The 12,607-nt window shown below is 27.2% G+C and overlaps 1 long non-coding RNA gene across 5 annotated transcripts in view; it reads right to left on the bottom strand.

The window, feature by feature from the left end:
• The window catches only part of LOC127069129 (uncharacterized), a 46,394-nt gene that overhangs the window by 1,554 nt on the left and 32,233 nt on the right, over positions 1–12,607 (bottom strand). For 3 of the 5 annotated variants that reach the window (XR_007783369.1, XR_007783367.1, XR_007783370.1), the window contains one exon: positions 7,866–9,904. This is a non-coding gene — a long non-coding RNA (uncharacterized LOC127069129). Of the gene's footprint in view, positions 1–7,401; positions 7,732–7,865; positions 10,946–12,607 lie in introns of those variants that run through there. The other 2 variants (XR_007783368.1, XR_007783366.1) reach the window with 2 other exon arrangements.

Below are 12,607 nucleotides of genomic sequence, written 5' to 3'. Positions count from 1 at the left end.
CATCTTACGTTGATACATTTGTGAAGAGCGTTGTTATCTACGGCCATTTGAAAGGCATTTTAACTATTAACCGAAGAATTGAAATCTTTTATCAAAATTCTTAACGTTAACGACAAACGAATAAAAGATTGTATTAGAGTTTAATTCGATATCTTCCATTGTGTCTTCCAATATAATAATGAAAAGTTTATTATCGAGAAGTAGAATCATATATCTAATTAAAAATAAACAACTAATAGATTTCGGTCCATTACAAAAATATATATACATACATTTATGCGTACACATTAAAAGTATTGCTAATAAAAAATCAATGGTATTATAGAAAACATTTCATTGAAAATTGATGCCGAATATAACAAATACCCTTCAATAATGTGTAATTTTTTCTTTTTCTACCAAGTATTAATTTCTTTTTAATCAACTTAAACATTTTTAGTTCATAATGTATCAATAACAATATCAGATATTTAATTTTGGCTCATTGCAGAAGAAAGGTTGCTCGTTACTGTCTGTACAATATAATAAATCTCAAGCAATACCCAAGGAAAGACTACTATATACTTTGTGTATGTGTGCGTGGGTGTGTATATTCTGTATCTAGTTATGTACATATGTATCTACTTACAAACGTATGTTTATACGGGATCTTCCAACATTCCACCTCGGTGGTTGCCGAAAGACTGATCTCATACGATATTCGATAGAAAGTAAATAACATAAGGTGGATTTAGATATTTCAGCTTATAGAGAAGCATATAAACATTGTAATAAGATTTGCTTTGTATACGTCAGCTAGTAAATGGTATAAACATTATCTTTTTCTTTCAGGGTAATAATATTATATATATATATATATATATATATATATTAAAATTTTTATAATTTAATTAGTTAATTAATCAAAATCAAAAAATAAAAGAAAGCAACAGGAATAGAAAAATACGAGACCTCATCGAAAACTCCGTTTGTTAGGACAGACGTCCTTCCTCGTAAACAATGAACTTTCATCTCTCTCTTTCTCTCTCTTCCTCGCTCTATTTTGCTATTTTTTTCTCAATTTTTCTGTATGCACGTGTATGCGTATGTACGTAATACGTATATGCCTTTTAACAAATGTAATATCGTTTGGTATCGATATATTTTATATATAGAAAGATCGTCGACGAACGAACGTGAGGCGTGTACCTGATCGTGACACCCTTATTTCAATATTGTAAATTTAATTTGTCAACGAGGTATAAACTCTATATTCATTTAAATACACATACATTGATATGTGTATGAATAATGCATATTAATCATAATACGAATTAAATGACACGTTTAATTGAAATCCCACATTAAAATTTACATTGTACTAGATACATATACCACATAAGAACAAGAAAGCAAAATTGAATATACCAAGATACTTTATTCTTCTTCTTCTTTTTCATATTATTGATGTTATTGTTGTTCTTATTATTGTTATTATTATTCTTATTGTCTTTAGAAATCTATCATAATTGAAGATATTGGGAAATAAAGATGAGATTTCTTTCTTATTCTTCATAACTGTTTTTTTTTCTTTTTCTTTTATTTTATATGAATAATAAGAAATATAAGGTATCATAATCAGATACATATGTAATCTTCTTTAATTTGAATGGGTTTTTGATATAATTGTACTTTGGAGGGCTAATGCTTCCTTATCGAATGCCTTTTTGTCAAGAGCTAACAAAGTTTCTTTTCAATTTAATATCGATATCGTTCTTTGTTTTATTCAAATTCTCGATTCCTTTCCCCGTTTTCTTTCTCTCTCTCTCTCTTTCTCTCTCTGTATATATATTTATATATATATATAATATATAATATATAATATATATAGATATCTGTATATATCTGAATCTGTATCAGAAATGAGTAACTCAGGGTTTATAAAAAAACATTATCATATACGTATTCATCTGCCTATCAATGCAAATACGACTTACACCTTGCATCGAAAAATGACAATAGTCGACTATAATTAATAAATTTCTTAGTCAGTGGTATTACATCTTACGTTGATACATTTGTTAAGAGCTTTGTTATCTACGGCCAGTTGAAAGGCATTTTAACTATTATCCGAAGTATTGAAATCTTTTATCAAAAGTCGTAACGTTAACGACAAACGAATAAAAGATTGTATTAGAGTTTATTTCCAATTTTCCAGCTCGGTGGTTGCCGAAAGACTGATCTCATACGATATTCGACAGAAAGTAAATAACGTAAAGTGTATTTAGATATTTCAGCTTATATAGAAACAAATAAACATTGTAATAAGATTTGCTTTGTATACGTCAGCTAATAAATGGTATAAACATTCTCTTTTTCTTTCAGTGTAATATATATATATATATATATATATTAAAATTTTTATAATTTAATTAGTTAATTAATCAAAATCAAAAAATAAAAGAAAGCAACAGGAATAGAAAAATACGAGACCTCATCGAAAACTCCGTTTGTTAGGACAGACGTCCTTCCTCGTAAACAATGAACTTTCATCTCTCTCTCTCTCTCTCTCTCTTCCTCGCTCTATTTTGCTATTTTTTTCTTAATTTTTCTGTATGCACGTGTACGCGTATGTACGTAATACGTATATGCCTTTCAACAAATGTAATATCGTTTGGTATCGATATATTTTATATATAGAAAGATCGTCGACGATCGAACGTGATGCGTGTACCTGATCGTGACACCCTTATTTCAATATTGTAAATTTAATTTGTCAACGAGGTATAAATTCTATATTCATTTAAATACACATACATTGATATGTGTATGAATAATGCATATTAATCATAATACGCATTAAATGACACGTTTAAATAAAATCCCACATTAAAATTTACATTGTACTAGATACATATACTACATAAGAACAAGAAAGCAAAATTGAATATACCAAGATACTTTATTCTTCTTCTTCTTCTTCTTCTGCATATTATTGTTGTTGTTATTATTGTTATTATTATCCTTATTGTATTTAGAAATCTATCATAATTGAAGATATTGGGAAATAAAGATGAGATTTCTTTCTTATTCTTCTTAACTGTTTTTTTTTTTCTTTTTCTTTTCTTTTATATGAATAATAAGAAATATAAGGTATCATAATCAGATACATATGTAATCTTCTTTAATTTGAATGGGTTTTTGATATAATTGTACTTTGGACGCCTAATGCTTCCTTATCGAATGCCTTTTTGTCAAGAGCTAACAAAGTTTCTTTTCAATTTAATCTCGATATCGTTCTTTGTTTTATTCAAATTCTCGATTCCTTTACCCTTTTTCTTTCTCTCTCTCTCTCTTTCTCTCTCTGTATATATATTTATATATATATAATATATAATATATAATATATATATACATCTGTATATATCTCAATCTGTATCAGAAATGAGTAACTCAGGGTTTATAAAAAAACATTATCATATACGTATTCATGTACGTATCAATGCAATTACAACTTACATTTTGCATCGAAGAATGACAATAGTCGACTATAATTAGTGAATTTCTTAATCAGTGGTATTACATCTTACGTTGATACATTAGTGAAGAGCTTTGTTATCTACGGCCAGTTGAAAGGCATTTTAACTATTAACCAAAGTACTGAAATCTTTTATCAAAAGTCTTAACGTTAACGACAAACGAATAAAACATTGTATTAGAGTTTAATTCGATATCTTCCATTGTATCTTCCAATATAATAATGTAAAGTTTATTAACCAGAAGTAGAATCATATATCTAATTAAAAATAAACAACTAATAGATTTCGTTCCATTACAAAAATATATATACATACACTTATGCGTACACATTAAAAGTATTGCTAATAGAAAATCAATGGAATTATAGAAAACATTTCATTGTAAATTGATGCAGAAAATAACAAATACCCTTCAATAATGTAAAATTTTTTCTTTTTCTATCAAGTTTTAATTTCTTTTCTAATCAATTTAAACATTTTTAGTTCATAATGAATTGTATCAATAACAATATCAGACATGTAATTTTGGCTCCTTGCAGCACAAAGGTTGCTCGTTACTGTCTATACAATATAATAAAATCTCAAGTAATACCCAAGAGAAAGACTACTATATACTTTGTGTATGTGTGTGTGGGTGTGTATATTATGTATCTAGTTATGTACATATGTACATATATACATATGTATCTATTTACAAACGTATGTTTATATGGGATCTTCCAACATTCCACCTCGGTGGTTGCGGAAAGACTGATATCATACGATATTCGACCAAAAGTAAATAAGATAAGGTGTATTTAGATACATCAGCTTATAAAGAAACATATAAACATTGTAATAAGATTTGCTTTGTATACGCCCGCTAGTAAATGCTATAAACATTCTCTTTTTCTTTCAGGGTAATAATATTATATATACATATATATATATATATATATATATATATATATATATTTAAATTTTTATAATTTAATTAGTTAATTAATCAAAATCAAAAAAATAAAAGAAAGCAACAGGAATAGAAAAATACGAGACCTCATCGAAAACTTCGTTCGTTAGGACAGACGTCCTTCCTCGTAAACAATGAACTTTCATCTCTCTCTTTCTGTCTCTTCCTCGCTCTATTTTGCTATTTTTTTCTTAATTTTTCTGTATGCACGTGTACGCGTATGTACGTAATACGTATATGCCTTTTAACAAAAGTAATATCGTTTGGTATCGATATATTTTATATATAGAAAGATCGTCGACGATCGAACGTAATGCGTGTACCTGATCGTGACACCCTTATTTCAATATTGTAGATTTAATTTGTCAACGAGGTATAAACTCTATATTCATTTAAATACACATACATTGATATGTGTATGAATAATGCATATTAATCATAATACGAATTAAATGACACGTTTAATTGAAATCCCACATTAAAATTTACATTGTACTAGATACATATACCACATAAGAACAAGAAAGCAAAATTGAATATACCAAGATACTTTATTCTTCTTCTTCTTCTTCTTCTTCATATTTTTGTTGTTGTTATTATTGTTATTATCATCCTTATTGTATTTAGAAATCTATCATAATTGAAGATATTGGGAAATAAAGATGAGATTTCTTTCTTATTCTTCATAACTGTTTTTTTTTCTTTTTCTTTTATTTTATATGAATAATAAGAAATATAAGGTATCATAATCAGATACATATGTAATCTTCTTTAATTTGAATGGGTTTTTGATATAATTGTACTTTGGAGGGCTAATGCTTCCTTATCGAATGCCTTTTTGTCAAGAGCTAACAAAGTTTCTTTTCAATTTAATCTCGATATCGTTCTTTGTTTTATTCAAATTCTCGATTCCTTTCCCCGTTTTCTTTCTCTCTCTCTCTCTTTCTCTCTCTGTATATATATTTATATATATATAATATATAATATATAATATATATAGATATCTGTATATATCTGAATCTGTATCAGAAATGAGTAACTCAGGGTTTATAAAAAAACATTATCATATACGTATTCATCTGCCTATCAATGCAAATACGACTTACACCTTGCATCGAAAAATGACAATAGTCGACTATAATTAATGAATTTCTTAGTCAGTGGTATTACATCTTACGTTGATACATTTGTTAAGAGCTTTGTTATCTACGGCCAGTTGAAAGGCATTTTAACTATTATCCGAAGTATTGAAATCTTTTATCAAAAGTCGTAACGTTAACGACAAACGAATAAAAGATTGTATTAGAGTTTATTTCCAATTTTCCAGCACGGTGGTTGCCGAAAGACTGATCTCATACGATATTCGACAGAAAGTAAATAACGTAAAGTGTATTTAGATATTTCAGCTTATATAGAAACAAATAAACATTGTAATAAGATTTGCTTTGTATACGTCAGCTAATAAATGGTATAAACATTCTCTTTTTCTTTCAGTGTAATATATATATATATATACATATATATATATATATATATATATATTAAAATTTTTATAATTTAATTAGTCAATTAATCAAAATCAAAAAATAAAAGAAAGCAACAGGAATAGAAAAATACGAGACCTCATCGAAAACTCCGTTCGTTAGGACAGACGCCCTTCCTTGAAAACAATGTACTTTCACCTCTCTCTCTCTCTTTGTCTCTTCCTCGCACTGTTTTGCTATTTTTTTCTTAATTTTTCTGTATGCACGTGTACGCGTATGTACGTAATACGTATATGCATTTTAACAAATGTAATATCGTTTGGTATCGATATATTTTATATATAGAATGATCGTCGACGATCGAACGTGATGCGTGTACCTGATCGTGACACCCTTATTTCAATATTGTAAATTTAATTTGTCAACGAGGTATAAATTCTATATTCATTTAAATACACATACATTGATATGTGTATGAATAATGCATATTAATCATAATACGCATTAAATGACACGTTTAAATAAAATCCCACATTAAAATTTACATTGTAGTAGATACATATACTACATAAGAACAAGAAAGCAAAATTGAATATAACAAGATACTTTATTCTTCTTCTTCTTCTTCTTCTTCATATTATTGTTGTTGTTATTATTGTTATTATTATCCTTATAGTATTTAGAAATCTATCATAATTGAAGATATTGGGAAATAAAGATGAGATTTCTTTCTTATTTTTCTTGACTGTTTTTTTTTCTTTTTCTTTTCTTTTATAGGAATAATAAGAAATATATGGTATCATAATCGGATACATATGTAATCGTCTTTAATTTGAATGGGTTTTTGATATAATTGTACTTTGGATGGCTGGTGTTTCCCTTATAGAGTGCCTTTTTGTCAAGAAGCTAACAAAGTTTCCTTTCAATTTAATCTCGATATCGTTCTATGTTTTATTCAAAATTCTCGATTTGTTTACCCTTCCTCTTTCTCTCTCTCTCTCTCTCTCTCTCTCTGTATTTATATATACATAATATATAATATATAATATATATATATATATATATATATATATATATATATATATCTGTATATATCTCAATCTGTATCAGAAATGAGTAACTCAGGGTTTATAAAAAAACATTATCATATACGTATTCATCTGCGTATCAATGCAAATACGACTTACACCTTGCATCGAAAAATGACAATAGTCGACTATAATTAGTGAATTTCTTAATCAGTGGTATTACATCTTACGTTGATACATTTGTGAAGAGCGTTGTTATCTACGGCCATTTGAAAGGCATTTTAACTATTAACCGAAGAATTGAAATCTTTTATCAAAATTCTTAACGTTAACGACAAACGAATAAAAGATTGTATTAGAGTTTAATTCGATATCTTCCATTGTGTCTTCCAATATAATAATGAAAAGTCTATTATCGAGAAGTAGAATCATATATCTAATTAAAAATAAACAACTAATAGATTTCGGTCCATTACAAAAATATATATACATACATTTATGCGTACACATTAAAAGTATTGCTAATAAAAAATCAATGGTATTATAGAAAACATTTCATTGTAAATTGATGCCGAATATAACAAATACCCTTCAATAATGTGTAATTTTTTCTTTTTCTACCAAGTATTAATTTCTTTTTAATCAACTTAAACATTTTTAGTTCATAATGTATCAATAACAATATCAGATATTTAATTTTGGCTCATTGCAGAAGAAAGGTTGCTCGTTACTGTCTACACAATATAATAAATCTCAAGCAATACCCAAGGAAAGACTACTATATACTTTGTGTATGTGTGCGTGGGTGTGTATATTAAGTATCTAGTTATGTACATATGTATCTATTTACAAACGTATGTTTATATGGGATCTTCCAACATTCCACCTTGGTGGTTGCCGAAAGACTGATCTCATACGATATTCGACAGAAAGTAAATAACATAAGGTGGATTTAGATATTTCAGCTTATAGAGAAACATATAAACATTGTAATAAGATTTGCTTTGTATACGTCAGCTAGTATATGGTATAAACATTCTCTTTTTCTTTCAGTGTAATAATATTATATATATATATATATATGAATATATATATATATTAAAATTTTTATAATTTAATTAGTTAATTAATCAAAATCAAAAAATAAAAGAAAGCAACAGGAATATAAAAATACGAGACCTCATCGAAAACTCCGTTTGTTAGGACAGACGTCCTTCCTCGTAAACAATGAACTTCCATCTCTCTCTCTCTCTCTCTCTTCCTCGCTCTATTTTGCTATTTTTTTCTTAATTTTTCTGTATGCACGTGTACGCGTATGTACGTAATACGTATATGCCTTTTAACAAAAGTAATATCGTTTGGTATCGATATATTTTATATATAGAAAGATCGTCGACGATCGAACGTGATGCGTGTACCTGATCGTGACACCCTTATTTCAATATTGTAAATTTAATTTGTCAACGAGGTATAAATTCTATATTCATTTAAATACACATACCTTGATATGTGTATGAATAATGCATATTAATCATAATACGCATTAAATGACACGTTTAAATGAAATCCCACATTAAAATTTACATTGTACTAGATACATATACTACATAAGAACAAGAAAGCAAAATTGAATATACCAAGATACTTTATTCTTCTTCTTCTTCTTCTTCTGCATATTATTGTTGTTGTTATTATTGTTATTATTATCCTTATTGTATTTAGAAATCTATCATAATTGAAGATATTGGGAAATAAAGATGAGATTTCTTTCTTATTCTTCTTATCTGTTTTTTTTTTCTTTTTCTTTTCTTTTATATGAGTAATAAGAAATATAAGGTATCATAATCAGATACATATGTAATCTTCTTTAATTTGAATGGGTTTTTGATATAATTGTACTTTGGACGTCTAATGCTTCCTTATCGAATGCCTTTTTGTCAAGAGCTAACAAAGTTTCTTTTCAATTTAATCTCGATATCGTTCTTTGTTTTATTCAAATTCTCGATTCGTTTACCCTTTCTTTCTCTCTCTCTCTCTCTCTCTCTGTATATATATATACATATTATATATAATATATATATATATATATATATCTGTATATATCTCAATCTGTATCAGAAATAAACTCAGGGTTTATAAAAAAACATTATCATATACATATTCATATACGCCTCAATGCAATTACGACTTACATCTTGCATCGAAAAATGACAATAGTCGACTATAATTAGTGAATTTCTTAATCAGTGGTATTACATCTTACGTTGATACATTTGTGAAGAGTTTTGTTATCTACGGCCAGTTGAAAGGCATTTTAACTATTAACCGAAGTATTGAAATCTTTTATCAAAAGTCTTAACGTTAACGACAAACGAATAAAAGATTGTATTAGAGTTTAATTCGATATCTTCCATTGTATCTTCCAATATAATAATGTAAAGTTTATTAACGAGAAGTAGAATCATATATCTAATTAAAAATAAACAACTAATAGATTTCGTTCCATTACACAAATGTATATACATACATTTATGCGTACACATTAAAAGTATTGCTAATAAAAAATCAATGGAATTATAGAAAACATTTCATTGTAAATTGATGCCGACAATAACAAATACCCTTCAATAATGTGTAATTTTTTCTTTTTCTATTAAGTATTAATTTCTTTGTTAATCAATTTAAACATTTTTAGTTCATAATGAATTCTATCAATAACAATATCAGATATTTAATTTTGGCTCATTGCAGAAGAAAGGTTGCTCATTACTGTCTACACAATATAATAAACCTCAAGCAATACCCAAGGAAAGACTACTATATACTTTGTGTATGTGTGCGTGGGTGTGTATATTATGTATCTAGTTATGTACATATGTATCTATTTACAAACGTATGTTTATATGGGATCTTCCAACATTCCACCTTGGTGGTTGCCGAAAGACTGATCTCATACGATATTCGACAGAAAGTACATAACATAAGGTGTATTTAGATATTTCACCTTATATAAAAACATATAAACATTGTAATAATTTTTGCTTTGTATATGTCAGCTAGTAAATGGTATAAACATTCTCTTTTTCTTTCAGTGTAATAATATTATATATATATATATATATATATATATATTAAAATTTTTATAATTTAATTAGTTAATTAATCAAAATCAAAAAATAAAAGAAAGCAACAGGAATAGAAAAATACGAGACCTCATCGAAAACTCCGTTTGTTAGGACAGACGTCCTTCCTCGTAAACAATGAACTTTCATCTCTCTCTCTCTCTCTCTCTCTTCCTCGCTCTATTTTGCTATTTTTTTCTTAATTTTTCTGTATGCACGTGTACGCGTATGTACGTAATACGTATATGCCTTTCAACAAATGTAATATCGTTTGGTATCGATATATTTTATATATAGAAAGATCGTCGACGATCGAACGTGATGCGTGTACCTGATCGTGACACCCTTATTTCAATATTGTAAATTTAATTTGTCAACGAGGTATAAATTCTATATTCATTTAAATACACATACATTGATATGTGTATGAATAATGCATATTAATCATAATACGCATTAAATGACACGTTTAAATAAAATCCCACATTAAAATTTACATTGTACTAGATACATATACTACATAAGAACAAGAAAGCAAAATTGAATATACCAAGATACTTTATTCTTCTTCTTCTTCTTCTTCTGCATATTATTGTTGTTGTTATTATTGTTATTATTATCCTTATTGTATTTAGAAATCTATCATAATTGAAGATATTGGGAAATAAAGATGAGATTTCTTTCTTATTCTTCTTAACTGTTTTTTTTTTTCTTTTTCTTTTCTTTTATATGAATAATAAGAAATATAAGGTATCATAATCAGATACATATGTAATCTTCTTTAATTTGAATGGGTTTTTGATATAATTGTACTTTGGACGCCTAATGCTTCCTTATCGAATGCCTTTTTGTCAAGAGCTAACAAAGTTTCTTTTCAATTTAATCTCGATATCGTTCTTTGTTTTATTCAAATTCTCGATTCCTTTACCCTTTTTCTTTCTCTCTCTCTCTCTTTCTCTCTCTGTATATATATTTATATATATATAATATATAATATATAATATATATATACATCTGTATATATCTCAATCTGTATCAGAAATGAGTAACTCAGGGTTTATAAAAAAACATTATCATATACGTATTCATGTACGTATCAATGCAATTACAACTTACATTTTGCATCGAAGAATGACAATAGTCGACTATAATTAGTGAATTTCTTAATCAGTGGTATTACATCTTACGTTGATACATTAGTGAAGAGCTTTGTTATCTACGGCCAGTTGAAAGGCATTTTAACTATTAACCAAAGTACTGAAATCTTTTATCAAAAGTCTTAACGTTAACGACAAACGAATAAAACATTGTATTAGAGTTTAATTCGATATCTTCCATTGTATCTTCCAATATAATAATGTAAAGTTTATTAACCAGAAGTAGAATCATATATCTAATTAAAAATAAACAACTAATAGATTTCGTTCCATTACAAAAATATATATACATACACTTATGCGTACACATTAAAAGTATTGCTAATAGAAAATCAATGGAATTATAGAAAACATTTCATTGTAAATTGATGCAGAAAATAACAAATACCCTTCAATAATGTAAAATTTTTTCTTTTTCTATCAAGTTTTAATTTCTTTTCTAATCAATTTAAACATTTTTAGTTCATAATGAATTGTATCAATAACAATATCAGACATGTAATTTTGGCTCCTTGCAGCACAAAGGTTGCTCGTTACTGTCTATACAATATAATAAAATCTCAAGTAATACCCAAGAGAAAGACTACTATATACTTTGTGTATGTGTGTGTGGGTGTGTATATTATGTATCTAGTTATGTACATATGTACATATATACATATGTATCTATTTACAAACGTATGTTTATATGGGATCTTCCAACATTCCACCTCGGTGGTTGCGGAAAGACTGATATCATACGATATTCGACCAAAAGTAAATAAGATAAGGTGTATTTAGATACATCAGCTTATAAAGAAACATATAAACATTGTAATAAGATTTGCTTTGTATACGCCCGCTAGTAAATGCTATAAACATTCTCTTTTTCTTTCAGGGTAATAATATTATATATATATATATATATATATATATATATATATATATATATATATATATATTTAAATTTTTATAATTTAATTAGTTAATTAATCAAAATCAAAAAAATAAAAGAAAGCAACAGGAATAGAAAAATACGAGACCTCATCGAAAACTTCGTTCGTTAGGACAGACGTCCTTCCTCGTAAACAATGAACTTTCATCTCTCTCTTTCTGTCTCTTCCTCGCTCTATTTTGCTATTTTTTTCTTAATTTTTCTGTATGCACGTGTACGCGTATGTACGTAATACGTATATGCCTTTTAACAAAAGTAATATCGTTTGGTATCGATATATTTTATATATAGAAAGATCGTCGACGATCGAACGTAATGCGTGTACCTGATCGTGACACCCTTATTTCAATATTGTAGATTTAATTTGTCAACGAGGTATAAACTCTATATTCATTTAAATACACATACATTGATA

The sequence above is a fragment of the Vespula vulgaris genome, chromosome 14, assembly GCF_905475345.1.
Source record: "Vespula vulgaris chromosome 14, iyVesVulg1.1, whole genome shotgun sequence".
Lineage (NCBI taxonomy): Eukaryota > Metazoa > Arthropoda > Insecta > Hymenoptera > Vespidae > Vespula > Vespula vulgaris.
Note: the sequence above shows the minus strand (reverse complement) of the source record. Positions and strands in the feature narration are given on the sequence as shown.